This window comes from Myodes glareolus, chromosome 20, assembly GCF_982192425.1.
Source record: "Myodes glareolus chromosome 20, mMyoGla1.1, whole genome shotgun sequence".
Taxonomy (NCBI): domain Eukaryota; kingdom Metazoa; phylum Chordata; class Mammalia; order Rodentia; family Cricetidae; genus Myodes; species Myodes glareolus.
The window spans coordinates 25,188,571-25,209,788 of NC_142045.1; the positions used below are offsets into that span (position 1 = coordinate 25,188,571).

Here is a 21,218-nt window from a genome sequence, read left to right on the forward strand (position 1 = left end):
AGGGCGCCCACAAACAGCACTATCCCGGCCCAGGTAGCACTCTGCTTTCTCTCCTGGCATGGACCCGACACGTGTGTTGCAGGCTCTCATGAGCTCTCAGTTCCAGGAGGAAAATATTCAACAAAGCGTACGTGAGGTTTGTCTAAGTCTCTCCCAATAATAAAATGTGGCAACGCGGTCTTCAGGGACAGTGTAATTATAAAACAGATGAACAGGTTTGCTGGTGCTGACCTAACCTGTTCTATAAACACAGCAGTCAGCTTTGCAGTTCTCACTGAGGGAACTCCGCGTTAAACAAAGAGGTATAAAAACTTTTAAGTCTAGATTTGGAAAAGGGCCTAACAGTGTTAAAAAAAGAAAAGGTAACCTTCTACAACTACACAGAACAGGAACACTGGACCATGATATGCTATGGGAAACCTAGTTAACTGTCACCAACTTTTAAAAGGGCAAAGATGGAAGTGACAGCCACGTGCTTTCTCCAGCTATGAAATAATGTATTGTCTCGGGCTCCCAACTATGTATCTCTAACACATCCTCTGCGCTGCACTAAGTCCTTCAAAGATCCGTAGTCCTTGAAATTTCATTTATCATGTCTTGGTGGTCAGAATTTTATCTGGAAAAATAGGACCAGGAAACAACACCAACACTCTAAAGCCAGAGAAGAGAATGCGGACCGGGACCCTTAGCCCGGTGTAGAAAAGTTATGCCCTAAGTAAGTTCTTTGTATAAACACTATGTTGAAACCCAGGAGGGAGAAATAGCAAGTCCATCGGTGTACTATTTCAAAGCACGTTGCAGAAGGCCTGCAAATCCAAAGGCCATAATTATGACTTCCCTCTTCGTGTATTAATTTGTTTATGAAATTCCTCAGAGTATGGCAGAGTTTATTAATCGTCTGCTTGGCCTGTGTTGGTGTCGGTAGGCACCGAAACCTAAGACAGTAGCAATAACCTCCCAGGCCGCTTCCAACTTTGTTTTTAATCCTGGGGACATAGGCTCCACGAAACCCAACTTAGCATCCCAGCAGCCAAATAGGCTACAAGCCAGAGAGACTTAAGAACACACTTACGCTTGTCTCAACACCCCTGTAGCTGTACCATGCTGCGGGCTAGTCAGGAAGGCTTCGGCTCCATTTTTATGTATGTAATCTTTTGATTCTCATGTTACAGGCTCTGGAATCAAAGTATTCTAACGAGACATTACTAACTATAATAGATTCGGGCTTTTTTTTTATTTTTGGAGGTTGAGGGAAGGCTACATATTTTCTTGGTTTTGTCTTTTTTTTTAAAAAAAAAAAAAGTCCATATGCTGACTACTTTTCATGAAAGCCATTCGACCAGCCTACTGCGGCTCCGCCCTGGAAAGCTCTATACTTACTTTTCTTACAGTTTTTTTTTTCTTTCTTTTTTGAGTGACGCACTACAAAACGACCAGAAAGGGAGGAAAAGCGGCAGCCCTCTAAAGCAGGGCGTCTTCCGCCCTGTAAACTTGGCAAAAAGCACACTGGACTGAAATACAGCACTCTCCATATAAGGCAGCCCAGCTAAACATGTCATGCGTAATTTATGGGTGGCAGGCAGAGCATTAACCTCTGCGTGCACATACTTGGCCCATATGAAGCCAGCGCTGGATGGCAGCCCCCCGCCCCCGGCAGGAGGCTGCGGGCGCGGCCCGGGACCCGCGCAGCGGGTGGCCGTCCCCGCCGTCCCTGGCAGAGGTCACCGAGTTCAGAGCACTCGGCCACGCACCTGCCCCCCGCTCCCCGGCTGCCAGTCCCGGCCCCGCAGCGCCCCCCGGGTGCCCGCAGCAAGGCGCGGGGCCGGACCGGGAACCGCAGCGCGCCGCCGCCCTCCGTGCGGGCCGGGGACCCCCAGAGCGCCACCCCGGGCCGCCGCAGCGCCGCCCGCAGCGCCGAACAATGCGCGGCCGCCCCGCCACTCACCTCTCACGTGGCCGTGCAGGCTGCCCGCCGGGGCCCCGACTGCCCGGGGCATTGTGGGATCGCGACTCCGGGATGCCCGCCACGGGAATGGGAACTGGCCGGGTCGGGTCACGGGAGCATGGCGAGCGCCCCGACTCGTCGGGCAGCGGCGAGAGACTGGGGCATGTCGCCGTGCAGCCTCTTATCGCCGCGCGCCGGTTTCCGCCGCTGCGCGGCCCCTCCCCCGCGCCGGCCCCGCCAGGAAGGCGCGCGGACGCGCCGAGCTCCCACGCGCAGCCCCGGCCCCCGCCCGCCCGTCCGTCCGCCCGCTCGCCCGCTCGCCCGGGCCCGCGCCGCCGCTTACCGCCGCTCCGGCTCCGAGGGCTCAGCGGCCAGCCCGGGAGGCCCGCAAGGTTAGACGAAAGGTTAGAGTCAGCGGCCGGGCCTGCCGAGGCAGAAGCGCCGCACCGCCTGGAACCTGGAGGGCGAAGGGCGGGAAAGAAGGCGCAAGGGTGTTGGTGGGGGATTTTCCTCCAGCAATCAGCACTCCACAGTTTGGGAGTTCTCCGGGAAAACGGATCGTCTCCCAAGCACAAACACAGGCCACCTTCCCATCTAATCAGTAAATCAAACTTGCCACTGAAAGGCTCCCTGACTTCCAACTCTGCAGTGTGGTGTGCAGAAAGCAGGGCTCCCTCTTTTAAAATAAAATAACATCTTAGGAGATGCAGAAGTACTCCCATGCAAACAAGCCCTGGGCAACGAACGGCCTGAGCTAATGAAACCCCAGCCCCCTAGTTCACTGGGTGCTGTCCTGTAACTTGGCTTTAAATGAAAAGAATCCTGTGTTTCTGAGATGAGATAAAGTTAGAAGATTTGCGGACGGGATTTCCTGTAAATTTAAGGAATTCTGATAACTTGGTCAAGGATGCTTTTTAACTAAAAACGTTTCTTCCGCGGTTTGAACGTGATTCGAGGGAGCTACAAACCCAAACCATAACAGGATTTCTCCCTGCCTGTTTGTACTGAGAGGGTGAGGCCGTCTTTCCCAGGAGGAGTAAAAATGTCAGGAAAGGTGTTAGGTGCACAAGTGGTTTGCAGAGGAACCAGTCACAGACCGGAGTAACAGATCCTGTGCTTGGTTCATGAAATACCGACTTAATCCTGCTTACTGATCCCTTCCTGAACTAATTAATTACCTAGCGCCACTTCTCAGTGTTAATCATTAAAAGTCCCCAAGTCCCCAACAATGGAAACAATGTAGAATTGACACTAACATTTTCTCAGCCGACAGGGACAGGGAGTTTCTAACTGACAATTAGTAACCACCGTAGCCCTGGGACTTCCTTTCTTCTCAGTATTTATTTCAGCAGCTGGGTGGAATGTGGGCTATGGCAGAGATGTTAAGTATAGGTGGGATGGGGGAAGGGACCTTAGCCAAGGATTGTGCTATGTGAGCAGCCTTCAGCCTGCTGGATAGAGAGGTGCTATGGTGATGACAACCCATAATGAGCCCAAGAAAAGGAGGGAAGGGGGTCCCCGAAGGGATTTCATATAAAGATGTGCAGGAGTTAGTAAAGTAAGAAGAGAGTTGAAGGGCTAGCGAGATGACTCATTCTTAAAGAAATGTGCACACGCCTGAGGACCCGAAATGCAAAGCACCCAGGCCGGGTTCTGTAATCAGAGTGCTGGAAAGGAGGTAGAAAGGAGGTAGATACTCAGAGTCCATTGGCCAACACTGACTTCAGGGTTCAATGGGAGACGTTCAAAAATTAAAGTAAATTTCAGAAAAGACCTGATGTGGACACCTGGCCTTCACATGTACGCATACATAGGCACAGGGAGTTGGATGGAGGTGGGCCTTGGGACCGTGGAGAAAAGTGCAGCGAACGTGCGAGAAACCTATCTGTTCAGTTCCCTAGAGAATGATTACATTCATCTTTTCTAACCCTTCTGTAAAAGGAGATTAAAGTGTAGACCGAAGAGGAAGCCACAAACTTCAACTTTACTCAGAAAACCATGGTGAACTAGTTTGCAGGACCAGGGAGATAGGGTGGAGTCTGGGCTTGCATTCTAGAAAGGTCTTTGGCAAATGCTTAGAGGGTGACTAGGAGTTTTCAGGGAGGTTGGCAGAGGAAGGGTGAATGGGTGTAGACACTCTGGAAAAGTGACTCATGCAGGGACTGAGGAAGGGAGGGGCTTTGGGAGACTCCCAAGGTCCTACTTTAGCCGACTAGATTGCTACTGGCCTTTCAGTTGCTTCCCATTTTCTACCAACAGAAAAAGCCCTGACTTCTTTATAAGATGGCTACCTCTGTACCTACTGTGGTAGCACCCCACGCCTTCTGATCAGACAGTTCAGTGAGCTGCAAGACTACTTGTTTCAGAAATTAGTTTACAGTTACGCTCAGACCCCTGTCGACTTGCAAGTTAGCAACTTCCTGATCTTTTTTTCATGTGCTAGAAAACATGCCCTTTGCAACTGAACATAGTAAAAAGCAGGACTTTGAACCTATGCATGGTATAAGACGGGAAACTGTCTACTCGAACTCTGCAGGTTGGGGAACTTCTAGAAACCAAAGAAAAATTGAAACAGACACGAGTTTTGTTTCACCAAATAGAACAAAAAAGGAATTCAAGAAAGGCACTTAATGTTAGAAACAATAGAATAAACATTCTAGTAAAGTTAAAAGAAAATGTTATTTTACAAGATAAAGAGAAAAAAGAATGCTATGATGTGTCATTCAAGCTAGTCTAAACCTTAGAAATGAGCCAAAATAGATTAAGGTCTGAAACAACACTGCCAGCCAGTAAGCCTAACCTGTTATCATTTAAACTTTTGAACCACTGAAACAAACATAAAACCATATGATAAAAATATTAAACCATGTTGTTTTCAACTACCCATAGCCATCCAGTCACTTTTCAAATTATGGAAACTACTAACAAAAAAAATCACGATTGGAATAAAAAGCTAACAGCCCCCCATTTAGAATCGACCAATACTTCTTCAGTGCCAGGAGGTCATTTAGGTTTTCTCGTACATTGTGAGGTGATGTTCGAGTTTTCCACCTCATGAATGCACACATCCATAAGCACGAAGGGGCGGTCATTTGCAGGAAGAAAGGGAAATTACAGAAACAGTTTCAGATGAAATAAAACTACATTTTCTAGGTATGAAAAAAGTATCCACAGCAAGCTCTTGAGCTATCTCAGTTCTTTCCAGTCTTCATTATACACCAATGAGTCCAGCAGAACTACAATCAGGGGACATGGATTCTGTAGATAACAACAGCTCCTTCTTTTACAACAATATACATTTAAAAAAACAGTAACATTTATCTTTCTCAGCCAAATGGAAGTCTTTAAAACCAATGTAAGAGTGTTTGTGTTATATACTCTGTTATTTGTCCTATATAGCGCATTCACGCTCAGCAGTTCCCATTACTGCCTTTCAATAGAATGTCTTTCTGCCTCCTCCTTCCGTAGCCTCCAAAGATGGTTGTAAAAGCAGAAATATAAAAACCTTATGAAGCACTTATCTATAATTTTTTAATATAGCAGGATGAAATAATTATAATAATTAGTTACATAATATATGATGATACAATATATGATATGATATGCTAATACTGATTAAAATAATTGATTGTGTGACAGTATCAAAACTGGGATCCAAATTCAGTCCCTACCCTTCCTTATCATGCTTAAGTAAAAATAGTTAAGAGAAGAAGCTACTAGAAGTAACAAAAACACTGTAAGCACCTTTGTATGGAGATTCACTGTTAAGCCTATGCATTTGTACCTATGTTATATTTCATACTAGGAAAAGGGTAACTTCTTCTGTATTTTTAATTCAAACTTGTTCACAGCTAAATATCTATGCTTGACTGACTTATATGAATCTATTTATTTGTCTGTTTATCTTCAAGAATAATTGTCCATTTCACACAAAAAGTTTTTTTAATGCCTATTATCTAAATATAGATAACATATCTTAGATATTATATAATGCAACATGAAACCTATACTGGTTATTGTATCAGTTGCAAAAATATCTCATATAAAATCCATATATTTTCGGTGTTTATAAAATTAGAACACTTCAAATATTGATTTAATCACACACTTTCTAAGTTACCTAAAAGTTAAGGCTTGTGTATAACTATTTGAGGAGATATCAAAATGAAGAGTTTAGTAACAGGGAATGGTAGTAAAGACCAAAGGTCAGGACCATTGACCTGTTCTCGGAAGAGAAGGACAGTGTCATTGAAGCACAACAGGACTGGCATTGGTGCTGTCTGACTCTTAGTTCTTCTCCTCTGTGCTTAGGACAGTGGAAACAATATGAAGACCCATCATAGGCCCGTTTCCTCTGTTTAATGCGAGCATCAACTGCTTTAGGCTTCTGAGTGCTGTTCCTTCTCTATTCCTTCTTTCCTTTCTCTCATTCTGTTGTCCATCCTTCTTTTCTTCTTTCCATATAGAAAATACTTCCCCCCTCCCACACAAGGCTTCCATTCATTGTACGAGTATTTAGTGTGCATCAACATAACCAATTCAGCATTTTTAGGTTCTGTGTTTAGAAGTGAACACAGAGGCATCACTTTCCTCACAGGGATGAGGGGTGGCGGGGAGAGACAAGCAACAAGCAAATAAATAATAGGAAATATTAAAATATTTTTTAATAAATAATAAAATTATTTATAATTTTATTTAATTATAAATAAAAAAATTATTTTTTAACAAATAAATAAAAGGAAAGCATAGGGATGATTGTATATGCAGATGAGCAGTTCTGAGTAAAACCAAGCAGACAGAGGAATTGTGTTATGTAGAATAAATCCAGACTGAGGTGGTCATGTCCTAATCCTGAGAAAATAAAAGGCATAAGCTCATTGTGGTACAGGCTGGGGGCAGGTAAACAGAAATGGGCTGTCTAACCTCAAGGAATCTACAGTTAAACGAGAGAACACAAGAATCTGAAATGAAGCACTCAGGAACCGCAAAGCTATGACCACAACATTTGGGCTCCAGGGGAAGCATGGATGAGCAGGTTGTATTTGAGGTGAGATGGGCAGACACTCATGGTCCTTGTTCTCCCCTGCCATCCGGTATGATCCGGTCTCAGAACAGAAGGCAGGAAGCACCTCAGTGCTGAGAATGAGCAGTGCTATCAAGAAAGGCAAGTGGAAGCAAGCGGCAGTCAGGGCAGCCACGGAAAGGGATTTGGTTAAACACCGTTAGCAATATAGTCCTGTAAGTGCTGTGGTTTTATTCCGTAGAACTGAAGAAAATGCAATAGTCACCTCTTTGTTCTGAGGCAAGTGAAACATGATGTTTCTGTGTGTAACCAATCTCTTATTTGGGACCAACACAACAAAGAAAATTCAGAATTACTGAAGGCAGAATATCAGAATCTGTTGAAGTAATCGATATGCATGAAGCCCATGGACTAAAGCAGGGCATCTTCTTCACCTACTTTCCATCTTCTTCTTTGAGTCAGGGTGTCTCAGTCAAACCCAGAGATCACTAATATGACTAATCCAGCCCACCAGATTGGTCCAGAGAGCCAGAGTCCCTGGCTTCTCAGTCCAGACTTACAGGAAGGCTGGTAGGCCCACTGCGCTTTTGCGTAGGCTCTTGGGTTCTGAACTCCATTCCCTATGCCTACTGCTTATGAGGCGTCCTAGCTTCTTTCTTTTTTTGTGAAATAGCCTGACAAAAAGCAGCCTACAGGAAGAAGGGGTTGACTTGTCTTACAGTTGTACTTACAGTTCAGTATTGCAGGGATTTCTAGCAAATAAAACATACGAAGGGATATAAGACAAAGGTAGTGGAGTAACTCGGGCTTTCACATACACAGTGGAGAGCAGAAATGGCAAACACTTCCTTGCATGCTTGCTCTCAGCTAGCTTTCCCCTCTCTTATAACGTCTGAGACCTTGCCTAGAGAGTGATAGGCCACAGCGGGCTACTCTTTCCCACACCGACTAACAATCTAGCCAGTCACTTTCAGACATGGTCAGGCTACCTCCTCTAGACTATTCCTCATGAAGTGTCTCAGGTGATCCTAGGTTATGTCACGCTGACAGTTAAAACTGACCAGCATACGCTGCAAGCCCTTTAGGCCCTGAGGCATCTCTCTACCCCAAGTTAAATGTTTGATACAACCGTATGGAACAAATGCTACCCTTTATGTTGATAACATCATCATCAAATAATAGAATAGAGGCTGTAGAGTTGCTCCTCTGACCAGAGCCTCGTCAAGCCTCCTGTTCTACAGAATTCTGCCTTATATTCCCAAAATCTTGAAATAAGAGTCAGGTATGGGAGATTTTTAAACTAATGCATCTAAGATAAAAGTGTGTCGTGGAAGGAAGACTGTAATTAAAATAATAAAATATGTAATATTGACATTTTAGTAAATAAAAGATACAAGATTAAACATGAAACAGGTAGTGGGGAGGCCAAAGTAGATATTTTATTTATTTCTGCTTATACTATGTAATTGTATGTAATGCTGTGAAATACTTTCTAGTATGCCATAAACTTATGTGGTGTTGCCTAATACAGAATTTCCTGGCAATTTTTGTTAATATATATGTTAATAAATATTTTGGATTATAGTACACAAATGAACTAAGTTATATATATATATATATATTAACATTGTTCATTGTAGAAAAATCTGTGACCTTTTTCTTTAAAGATATGGCTACAACCTTATTAATTCTTAAAGCTGATACTCCTAAATATAACAACTACCTTGATTATTTTTCATTCCTGAAGTATATTCTAATGGACATCAATTTATGCCTAACATTCTTTTCTTTTCATGTTATGGTATTCTATATCTCTATCCTTTTTATTCCTTTGCTCTCTCTCTCTCACTCTCTCTCTCTGAATCATCCGCTATAGCATCCTATTATTTCTTACTTTTCTGGCATCCTTGAAATGCTTGAAATGTCTTTAAGCCATGTCTCAAGGGATGTCTTAATTCTTGACTCTGAATAAGAAAAAAATCATTATCACCTCAAAAATTAATACAAGTTTCAGAGACACGTTCTTTTCATTTTACCTTCTTCAAAAGCATGTAGACTGGAAGATATGATTATAAAGCATTGTTATTTAGTGTGCGTGTGTGTGTGTGTGTGTGTGCCTGCACATATGTGCACATGTGTGTACTTGCCCAAAGAAGTCAAAGCTCTCTGGTTTCCTGAAACTGGAGAGTTTAGCAGTCACTGTGAGCTCCCTAACACCAGTGCTGGAAACCAAACTTGGCCGTACGTGCTCTTAACTGCCATATCTCTGGCCTTCGATTTTAATATCAGTACACTGGCCATGACTTATTAATCCATTTAACAATTATGTATTGATCTCTGACAATATGTGAGGATTTGTGACTGGTGCTGAAGCAGCAGGAGTTTTTCTGCCTTCCTTGAGATGTTCTCTTAGTCTGGAGCTGGGGAGGATTTGGGAGAGAATAAAGATGGAGAAGCATGTAGCAAAAGCAGCAACTCGGTTAAGTTCAACAGGCCTTACATGCTTATCGTGCTAAGCAGGTGACAAAAAGGACAGGCCTGGACAAGGCCTTGGTCCTCATGGGCTTTATGCCACTGGCAAGCTGTAAAATTATTCAACAATTGTTATCAGCTTCATGGTAGAGAAAAAAAAATCAGAGAAAGGTCATGAAGGACCAAGAGACAGACAAGTGACTTGGTCAGATGCACACTGCTAACACTCACCGCCCTGTAATGTGAAGTGGCAGTTTGGGTTTCAGAGCCATCATGTTGCCCTATGCATGTTTGTCCTCATGCTTGTAACCTGGAGGCTGGGCTGCAAGACAGCAACATCCTAGCATTTCTGCTTTAAGTCTCATGGGACCGTGCAGCTTTCTCTCCTCCTCCTGAAACCTAAGTCACTAATCTTTTGTAGGTGATCGGAGATTATCTGATCAAAGTCATTTGCACTAAGGCAAGGATGGAGCACTTGTCTTCACAAAGGACAGCTTGTTAGCCCTAATGAACTGCTAAGAGAGGTAGCTTTGTGCACCCTGGGGAAGGATCCTTTCCTTCACAGGCCCCTTTCCTTCACAGGCTCCTCACCACACTTCTCACCCTTTCTTTCCGGCTGAAGTAAAGGGATTAGAAGCTGATGAATCCTCAGACATCCTGACATGACTTGGAACCTCTCAGAGGTAGACGGGATGCTTTTAGAAATGGGGTAGCTGAAATTAGACCTGAGGGCTCTCAGCATTTTGGGTCAATATAAAAAAGCCTAGACTAACAGAATCAATTTTCTAAGAGTCATCCCTGCATATTGATATCATAAAGCCCCCTAGATGGTTCCAGTGTATGGCTTACTTCTGCTGAGCCAGAATTCAGAAATGGAAGTCATTCGGGATCAGGAACAATCCATTGGCATGTTCCTTTTCAACTTGTGATGGGTAGGATTTAGTTGACTCAACAGAAACAAACAGTGGTAGTATGTACAGGAAAATAATTTGGGCAGAGTGTTGCTCGTATGCTTCAAGAAATTGGGGAGTTAGGATACCTGTTGGTGAAGGAAGAATACATTTGGTTGCACACTTGCTTGGCAATGATGCTTCTCAGGGAAACAAAAGAGGTGTACTCTATTCAGTATGCAGGAATGGTCTATAGGCATAAAAGCAAACTAGACAGCCATTGAGATCACACAGACGATAACCCCACATGTTTTTAAACGCTTAGGTTGCTGTTGCTTTCACTTGCCTGCCTTATCTCTGCTACAGAAACATATCCCAAAATCCCTTCAAGAGATGTCAGAATATCAGAGAAAATAAATGTGTCCTGGCACTTCCTTGTGTGCACTCAAAAATAAGTATTCAAAAACCACTTTTGTATATGTTACTACATTTTATAAATTGACTTAACACATTTATATATTTAAATCATACACATAACTTAATAAGAAATGCCTCACTTGATTTTTGTTGAATTTTTTGTTGCAAACTTTGACGCACAGCACTGTGAGTTTGCCGTCAATCCAGATGACCCACCTGCTGGAACAGGGTTGATCTGAATACCCATGCTTCCTCACAGGGCATCAACAGCACAGAATTACAATAGACTAACCCTCCAGCTTCCCGGGGCTGTGCATCTTTAGACAAGGAGGGATATTCTTTTTCCTTTCCAGACTTTTCAAGTTTTAGCTTACCAGGTCACCAGACACTGAGGCACTTTCATGCTAGAAGTTATTGCCATCAATTTTCCTCTCTGGGCTACAAGAAATGGAATGGCTGGCATCATCTCAGTTTCCCCTAGAGGCCGTGGGCACAGGGTCAACAAGGGTAGGCTCCGAGCACCTTGAAAGATACACTCTAGCTGCGACAATGACTTTGAAGCCATAAGTTATGACCAGTTTTAGAAATCATGTGACTGTATGTGTAATATGTGAGGGAAATGTGTACAACTAATGGGTCTAATCAGACAATTTTTTTTGAAAGTATACTGTTTTGTTTCTGTTTGCTTTTTTTTTCGAGGCAGGGTTTCTCTGTGTTACAGTCATAGCTGTTCTGGAACTTCTTTTGTAGACCAGTCTGCCTTGAGCTCAGAGAAATCCACCTGCCTTTGCCTTCCTAGTGCCGGGATTAAAGGCATGCACCACCATGGCGGGCCCAAAAGTGTAAATTTTACTTTAGGTAGATGTGTGTGTGTGTGTGTGTGTGTGTGTGTGTGTGTGTGTGTGCGCGCGTGTGTGTGCGTGTGTGTGCGTGCGCGCCTGAGTAAATGCATGTGCACCGCACATGCGCAGAAACTCTCAAAAATCAGAAGAGGGAATGGGAGCTTCTTGACTTGTAGCTATAGGCGGTTGTGAGCCGATAGGTGAGTGCTGGCAACTAAACCTTGGTTCTTTAAGCGACAGCAGTAAGCACTTCATCACTGAGCCACTGCTCCTGCCTTATCATCATCATCATCATCATCATCATCATCATCATCATCTCCAGCCTCTCTTGCCATCAGATCCAAACAAATGTCTAGACTTACAGACATATGAATCACCAAAACATGTATGCTACACATCTAGCTACCTGAAGCCCTCTCCTTTTCTAAGGGCAGGACTAGTTGCAGGAAAGAGCGGGTACTTCTGTTAGGAGTCGAAACAGGGCAAGCTCATCAGCACTCTGTGGCTGATCACTTTGACTACTGCATGCTGTCCCTTACTGTGTTTTCTGGTGCCAGTTTCTTTCATTTTGTAGAATCACTCTTTTAAAGCTGTGACATCAACAGACAAACACTGCTTCTCTTGAATATTTTCAAGGACTATCACATGTAAGCTTTGAAATGATACTTGAAAAAAAAAGAATATCCAATTGTGTTATCTTTTGTTTTGTCATAGATAAAAGTGCTTTTAAAAATTGTTTGTCCTTGATGTAGTTACCATTTATCTGTTCCTAGATATAAGGTAATATGTGCTTATTTCAAATAATATAACAAGTGTCTATAATAGGAGTGTATTGAATCTTTTCATGGCAGCACAGTAGAGATATTTATGCACGATTATTCTCAACTAGTCTATAACTGCCACCCACGAGCTTACTCCCATGCAGAGATAAGTTCCTTCCACAGTTTCAGACGCCCACACTCCGCAAAAAAAAAACACTTTCCTGCCTGTCATTTACTCTTTACAATTAAATAAAGTAAAAGCTAACTGTATGAAAGAGGCTGGCCACGCTGCTCCTGCGGCAGTGCTTTCTAAGGGCCATTTAAACTAGAAACTGAGTCGGGACACCTTTTTCCCATTGGGAGATCTTTGAAGTCTGTTTATCCTAGCAAAGTCCTAGTGGGTCTGTCTGCTAGAAACCAAAAGTAATTTTTCAGGGTCCCCAAATACCAAGCACTTCATGAAGGCACCGAAATAGTGGCTTTGCTAGATCAGTCTTGAGCATGTATAGGTAAAAGGTACCTTTGGTCTGACACCCTGCTTGTACATACATAACAGTCTAAAGTATTTGAAAACAGAAGCACACACGTACTTGTGGCATAACCAGAATTGTTCTTACTGAGAAAGAAGTAGCCAAAGACAACATTTTATTCACCTATAAATAAGTGCTCAGCAATTCAGGCTGAACACTCACAGTTGGAATTCCTGGCAACAGGTGTCCACAAGCTGAAAACAGCACTTGAGACATTTTCCACTGGTAAGCATCCCTGGCCTGCTGGCTTGTCTTTGACCTCCACAGGTAGCAGGGCATACCTGTGCCCCTTCCCCAGCATGGTGGACCTCGCCCTGCCTGTGTATACAGCAACAATTCTGGCAGAATCAGATCAAGAAATTGTGGCCCTTTGTTTAAGGAAGTACCAAGGACATTGGTTCCTGTAAGCGAAGACTGCACATTCATTTCCCGGCCACCCAGACCCAAATCATACTCCCATTTTTGTGTGTCTAGAAGCTCTCTTTATTTTTTTTCTTAAGCTTTTTTAGGTCTTAAGTGGATCCATGACCCAGACGATGGGCACCATTATGTAAGTGAAGACTGCATGTTTGTTTCCCAGTCTACTAGACCTGAATAATACTCCCGTTTTTGTGGGTTTAGAGGTTCCTGCACAATAAAGAGGAATAGGATTCAGACAATCACTTTAAGTTGCAATTTCCAGTGAACGTTATACACTTCTCATGCGTAAAATTATGACCAGAAATGACTTCATGATTGGACCTTCAATAAATTACAGTTATTATTGTTGTTTTATAAGTGGGAAGTAATTATTAATTTTAAAATAGAAAGCATTTTTTTAAAAAAAAATATAGTGCCTATTGAACTTCACATCTGTTCAGAATGCAAGGACTCGAATCACATTCCAAAGTTTAAGAAACATTCAGCAATGGATCGTAAGGTAGTTCAATCATAGGGATAGAGTTTACTTGAGGTCTGCTAACAGATCAGTAGGATATACTTAACAGACGCCAGGATATTTTCTTGAATGAGAGATAATTGAGAAACATCACTCCGGTCCTGCTCTCCCAACACCACCAGTACTTGGGTCAAACCAGGACCTTTGCCTAAGTAGAGGAAGCATTGCATTGCTCTCAGTTGTCTGATGCACACCTTTCAGTTTTTGGATGATAAAATCCAACGTTTCTTACCTGCCTTATGAGCAAAAATATGAAAAGACAAATCAAACTAAACCAAACAAACCCACCAATTTAAAGAATACCGTGATAGGCAGTTGCATGGGAACCACTTTCTTTGGGTTTATATATGTCCTTATTTATTTGTTAGTTAGTTTGTTTGTTTGTATACACTCAGGGAATTTGGTCCAGGATAGAAAATTCCTTCACCTTTTGGTGTCTTTTATGGAACATGAGCAGAGCAGCTGCTCACAACTCTGAGAGGGCAACAGTGGTTGTGTTGCTGAGGACCCGTTTGTACCAAATGCTTGTGCCGCAGGAATGAAGGACTCACCCCAGGAATCACTCAAGTTTGAAAGGTATTCTTTTCTGACTTGGTGGATTTCTAATGAGTGGGAGGAACAAAGCCAAATCAGACAAGTGATGGGGGCCCTTTACTTTCGGGAAGGCATCCTTGGCAGATACTGCTGAAAGACACTCACCGGTTCAAGCTAAATTGCTGGGCCTCAAGGCACGCGCTCCTCCCGCCTCCTCTTCCTAGTATCTAGTTCATCTCTACACATGTGTGCACTCTTGTTATTCAACTGATATATATCTTACATCAACATCTGAAGGTGTATGCATTCATCACACACAACACAGTTTCTTGAAATTAGACATTTTAGAATTGTACCATCTAGCTTGTTAACATACATGGCTTTTTATCGTCGCCATTTGTGTGTGTGTGTGTGTGTGTGTGTGTGTGTGTGTGTGTGTGTGTGATGAGTACATTTACTATCAGTTATCTTAAGTACCACCTCACTCTGTTCAGAATGGCTATCATCAGAAAGACAAAACATAACCATTTTTGCTAAGGGTGTCGGGGGAAAGGAGTCCTTTGCACTGCCAGTAAGGATGTGAATGGGCACTGCACAGTTTGAAGGGGCCACGCAAAGCTGAAAATGAAACTTAGATATGATCCAGCAGCCTCGTTACTTCCTGGACATGCAAAGAAAACACATCAGTGCTTTGAAGAAATACAACACTGTTACATTCGCTGCTGCATAACTTAAAGTAGTCCTTGAGGTATCAACCTGAGCATTTGTCGATGGATACATGGATGAAGAAAGGGCATAGCATTCCAGCTACAGAAAATCCAATATGCAAACTCCCTTGCCTCTGGATCATTGTGCTCTAGCCAGAAAGTGCCCTACGTATCATCATGTCCTCTTCTACCCAGTGTAGATATTCATGGGTTTATTCTCCCACACGCATGCACTTGGGATCACATAAGCCCTTCGTATTAAGGAAAAACATGGTAATATGGTGAGTCGTAATATGAGATAGGACTCTGGCAGGATGGAATCCATTGATCAATTAGCTTTTAAGCTCCTCATACCTGTGTCAAACCAGTACAAAAGTTTTGTTATCTTTTCTATATATTTAAAGGGTAGCAGGAGTGTTCAAAGCCAAGTTTACAAACTTACACTGTGTGTGTCTGTCTCCCTCAGGGAAGGAATGGGCACAACTCTCTAGCTTATCTAAGGTCGTCCTTCTAGCACATACTTTGTACAAGACCAGGGAGTGGAATCTTATTGTCAGATGTTGACTCAATCCAGGAATAGAAGGATTCATATTTCATGCCACTAGCTGCTTGAGTATGAGGGAAAGACATTTTCGGTGTCAGGCACATGGGCATGTGTGTGTTGTGTTTACATGTGCCCGTATGTGATATGGATGCATGTGTGGACACAGTTCCATGTGCATGTTTGTGAAGGCCAGAGATCCACCTCAGAGTTTTTCTTTAGACACCATGTACTTTTTTTTTCTTTTTGTCTTTTTATGCAGGGTCGACTACTGGCCCGGAATTTGCCAAGTAGGCTAGACGGGCTGTCCATTGAAGCCCCAGAGATTCTCCTGTCTCCAATGGCCTAGTGCTAGGATTATGGCTGTGAGTCACTATACCTGGCTCCGGGGCTCCAGGCCAGATCCTGATATTACACAAGCACTTTACCAATGAAGCCTACTCCCCAGTCTGGGCATTTGTTCTTGTGGTCCCTCACTGATATCGAGGATGTTGGATCAACTAAAAACACACTTTTCAGTAAGAAACGCAGTAGCCCCTCCGCAGTTCCCACCCCTCAAGCCTTAGTTCAGTCCAGCTGATGACTTAAAGGTGACTCTTTGGATTGTTTACATCTCACAGGGTAATTGTAACAATCAGAGGAAATTTATAATCAATACTTACGGAAATCGCATGCTGGCACTACTAGGGTTCAACAGTCATTGACGCTTTGGAAAGAATAAATGAGGGAACCTCAGAGAGGTTGCCTCTTGGGGCTGGAAAATAGCTGCTCCTACTCCATATACATACAGAAATTAAGGTTCAGGGTGAACCTCACAGGACACCAGTGTACATCTCTTCAAGTGGCTAGGGTGATGGTCAGTTATTCTGTAACAATTTCTTTTTAAAACTCTTAAGCTAACAAATTTAAATAATTTTTGAACCCTTTTTACTTTTTATCAAACTTGACCTATTACTGAAATTAAAGGGCAAAATGTGTAGTTAACCTCTGAAGTTTAGCCTGTCTTATCTGCAATTCATCTAATACAATAATTTATCTCCAAGGAAACTTCTGACCTGTATCATAATTGCTGCTGCCTCTCACATGCAAGTATTGCCTGGCCTATGTTAACCAGCAATAATGAATCTTTCAGTGCATTTCTGCCCCCAGCTCACACATGTGTATATCATTGCAAATGTTTGCCCCCAGTATACAACGTTGTCTCTTAGCCCCCGATTTAGGAGTTTCAATCTTTTCTGAGTACCAGTTCAAGATATTTCTCTGACATGACACTCAAAGACCTAGACTCCATTCTGCTTTCTGATATGTCAAGTTCAGTCCTGCCCTGGACCTGACAGTGACACTTCTTTGATCTTGTTATTGCCTTAAATATCATCTTCTTAAAGAGGTGAGCTCAAGAGCCCAGACAGGGAAAACTCCTTCCCATTGTCTCTATCATTTGACTCTGCTGAACAGACTGGGAATAGTCACTACCATAAGGACCTTTTGGAAAGCACTGTACATACTTAACTGGTTTTTGGCTTTTGTTTTTTTCCATCTTTGGTTTTTTGAGACAGGAATTTTCTGTAGCTTCAGAGCCTACCCTGGAGCTTGCTCTATAGACCAGGCTGGCCTCAAACTTGCAAAGATCCGCTTGTCTCTGCCTCCTGAGTGCTGGGATGAAAGGTGTGTGTCATCACTGCCCAGCCTGTACTTAATTGGTTTATCCAGTGCTTCTCCCTTCTAGACTGCAGGCCCTTGGAGGGTGGAAACTGATCTAAATTATTACCGCTTCTCTGGCTCTAGAACCTTGCCCAAAGCAGAGTTTGGTACAAAGGTGAACACAGAAATGTACTTCAATATAAAAACCAACGTTTCTGGGGCTGGAGAGATGGCTCAGTGGTTAAGAACATTGCCTGATCTGCCAAAGATCATGAGTTCAATTCCCAGCAACCACATGGTGGCTCACAACCATTTGTAATGAGGTCTGATGCCCTCTTCTGGCCTGCAGGCAGACACACAGAATATTGTATACATAAGAAATAAACATTAAAAAAAAAACCAACGTTTCTCACATGACTTAAAATCTTCATCTAATGCCATTAGTGTTACCTACCAATTCTTGGGGTAGAAATGCTACAATGAAAAATGGCTCCATATGGCTCCATAGTGAAGTCACCAAGTATTAGAACTGCTTCTTACTTCTTTGAATTTTCTCTGAAATTTCTTGATCTCATCTTATCTAATCATTTTATGTAAATGTAGATTTTTCTGCATCTAAATAAATAATGCAGGAATTTCCCTTTAAATATTTTTTTTAATTTGTTGAGACATAATATAGTTATGTCATTTAGAGGGCCATTCTCCAAGAGAGCCTTCACTGTGTGCACAGTGCTGACCTACATAGAGCTTCTCTAAGTCAGAGCTGCAAATGTCAGATCCTTGCCTGCACCCAAACCAGAAGTTGGCCTGCTTTCCTTATCAAACCTAAGCAGTAGAGGCAATGTCATAACACACTGAAGATTCCAATTGGAGATCAATATGCCAGGATCAAGTCTTGTGACTTTATCCACCAATCCAATCCCTGGACTTGTACATTTTACTTATTTAAGAAAAATGTGAACAATAGCTCTGATTTTACAGAATGGTTGAGAATATTAATTTAATACATAATATGAAGCACCTGAAACATGATGGCACAAAAAATGTCTAGTACCCCATCACTATCGTCACCTCCTCCTCTACCTTCTCCTCCTGTCATCCTCCTCGTCATCACCATGCGTCTCCTCCTCATCCTTTCCATCCTCAGCATCCTCATCCTCCTGCCTCCTCCTTATCCTCCTCATCCTCCTCCATCATCTTCATTATCATGCTCATCCTCCTCTTCCTCCTCCTCCTCCTCCTCATCCTTATCATCATTTGGGGCCTTATAATCTCAAGAGCCAAGGCGCATGTTTACATCTTTCCATTTGACATTTTGAACACACAAGAGAGTCAGCTTCCTTAGAGTAGCTTTGTAATCGTTCTCAAAATCAAAACTAGATCCAGGAAGCATTAAAAATCAGCATGCTTAGTCAGGAAAGCATTCTGACAGAGAGAGGTTTATGGACAGCCATGACCTCTAACTGTTAAAGTGTCGCTTGGATTTCTTGGTGGTAGGGTGGGTATTAAGTTGAAGACAGTGGGGGAAAGCAGCACAGAGTATTACCCTGCCCTCTGGGATTCTGAAATGCTAGTGGCAGACACTGTGAACTTGTCTGTTTTTAGCTCAGTGGCTCAGTGGAAAAAAGCCAACACAGGAAGAGCGAAAGAGAAAAAAAAAACCCTGAACATCTTGGTCTATTTACTGTCTCCTGGGGCCACATTTCGGTTTCAGTTCCGTTGACTCAACATGAACAGTTTCTCCACCTGACAACTGCTTGGAAGCTTCGAGCATAGCCATAACCAAGGCCTCCCCCAAGCCACCTCAGGATACAGCTATTTCTATTTTGTGTGGTTGATTTGTACGTGCAACTCAGAAATGGTGAAATATTGGACTTAATCATCATTTACCTACGAAGCATGGATTACATACTGTACAATTTACTAGAAACAGGGGACATAGCGTAAATAACTCAGGATCTTGTGGTCTAGTAAGAAAAATATATGGAAAAGAACAGAAATTTTGAAACAAATTAAAACCAGCCATGGTGGCCCATTCCTTAATCTCAACACTCGGGAGCCTGGGTCAGGTGGTTCTCTGTGAGTTTGAACCCAGTCTAGCTAACACAGTGAGTTCCGGATCTGCCAAAGCGACACAGGGAGGCTCACTCTGTCTGAAAAAGTAAAATGACAAACAAATAATAAAATTGCATTTGCTATTAATAATAGTAAAGAGGAAGGAAGGAAGAGAAGGAGAGAGAGAGGGAGGGAGGGAGGGAGGGAGGGAGGGAGAAAAGATGGAAGAAGGGAGGGGAGGAAGGAAGGAAGGAAAAGAAGGAAGGAAGGAACAAAGACAGATCCCAGTGACATGTGTGCCCTGCAACCATATTTCCAGCAGTTGGGAGGTTGAGGTAGGAGAATCAGGACCTAGGCCAGTCTGAGCTACATATTGAGGCCCTTTCTCAAGCAAATAACAAAAATGAAAACAAGAAAAAGGTAGAGAGCTGTTAGGCAGTCTATTGCAATTAAATAGGATGCTGGTAATAAGAGACAACGCCTAGGGGAATGTTTGAGCTGAGATGTGAATAAGCTGTTGCGTCCCAGCGTATGGGAAGAACATGCCAGAGAAAGAGAAATGACATGCGAAAGAACGCTTGGTCAGTAATTAGCTGGGAGCCTGCCGTGGTTAGGAAATGAAGAGCAGAGTAAGGAGAGTGAGCTGTGAGCTGTGAGGAAGGACAGGTAGGTAGAGAACAAGACAAAGCCTCATCTAAGGTTTTGGTTTTCTTCTAAAAAAAAAAAAAGCCTTTAGAGAATTCTGAGCGGAGAGTAATGTGGGATAGTTTATAGACGAGAGTTAAAAGTTTCTCAGGGGGCTACAGGAGTGCGCACGGTGTGGAAGGAGAGCCCACCCAGACTCTCTTTGGGCCTAGTTCACAATCCTGCCAGTAGGTGGAGAGCAGCTGAAGATAAGGACGTCAGTCAGCTGAGTAACTGGGATAAGGGTGCTGATTTGTGATAATTACTCTAGTTGCGACAGAGAGTCACCTGGGTCAATGATCTTGGAACACTGAGGCTGGGTATTGGAAGAGGAAAAAAATAAGTCACCTGAGATCGCAGTCATAAGTAATGAATGGAAGCTGAAAATGAATCTTTGTTTCCCTAACACAAACATTAGGTTATGTTGAAAGACCCTCGGTTTCAAGGGTGCTTGGAGACAGCCCCCGACTCAATAAACCAAGCCAGTGGATGCAATCAGCAAGAGGCTTCTTTATTGTTCACAAGCGCGCCTGAGGGTGACTCAGCAGAGCATCTGGTACTGCTGGGCCAAAACCATGGTCTGTATTATAGACAGTCTATCTTTTATGAACTGAATCAGCCTATTAAGAATACAGGGTCCAAAGGTCAGGATCAAAAGCAAAATTATAAGGGGCCCCATGATTGTGGAGACTAAGGTGGTCAACCAAGGAGATCTGTGAAACCATCCTTCAAACCAATTCTGTTGTGACTCAAAGTATTTTTTCCTTTGGGCCAATCTTTCTCTAAGTTTAGCCATGGTGTCTCAGACCACCCCCGTGTGGTCAGCATAGAAGCAGCATTCTTCCTTTAAGGCGGCGCAGAGCCCCCCTTCCTTAAGGAACAAGAGGTCCAATCCCCTCCTGTTCTGCAAAACTACTTCCGATAGGGATGCTAATGACTTTTCCAGAGCAGAGACTGACTTTTCTAGGGCTTCTAAATCAGCAGCCATGGCAGCCTGGAGATGGCCTAATTCTCCCGTTTTGAGGTATGCCGCGGTCCCTGTCCCTATCCCTGCTGCAATTCCTCCTATGCCCAGCAGTAGGGTCAGAGTCATAGTAACAGGCTCTCGTTTATGCCGAGAGCTGTCATCAAATGAGGGGAGGAAATCCTCCGAGAGGTGGTAGGTTATGTGCGGCAGCACTTGGACGAGAACACAATCATCTGAAGTTTGATTAAGAACTACAGCTGAAATACATGGGG

At 43.2% G+C, this 21,218-nt stretch overlaps 1 protein-coding gene and 1 pseudogene across 4 annotated transcripts in view; one reads left to right on the forward strand and one right to left on the reverse strand.

Moving 5' to 3' along the window:
* Window positions 1–21,218, reverse strand: part of Mbnl1 (muscleblind like splicing regulator 1) — a 176,246-nt gene that overhangs the window by 143,190 nt on the left and 11,838 nt on the right. The window contains exon 1 of one of the 4 annotated variants that reach the window (XM_048424803.3): window positions 2,289–2,401. The exons of 1 other annotated variant lie outside the window; for it this stretch is intronic. The gene's annotated coding sequence lies outside the window, so the exon portion shown is untranslated. Of the gene's footprint in view, window positions 1–1,945; window positions 2,087–2,288; window positions 2,402–21,218 lie in introns of those variants that run through there. 2 more of the 4 variants (XM_085682458.2, XM_085682457.2) reach the window with 2 other exon arrangements.
* Window positions 1,569–2,345, forward strand: LOC146890072 (uncharacterized; annotated as a pseudogene).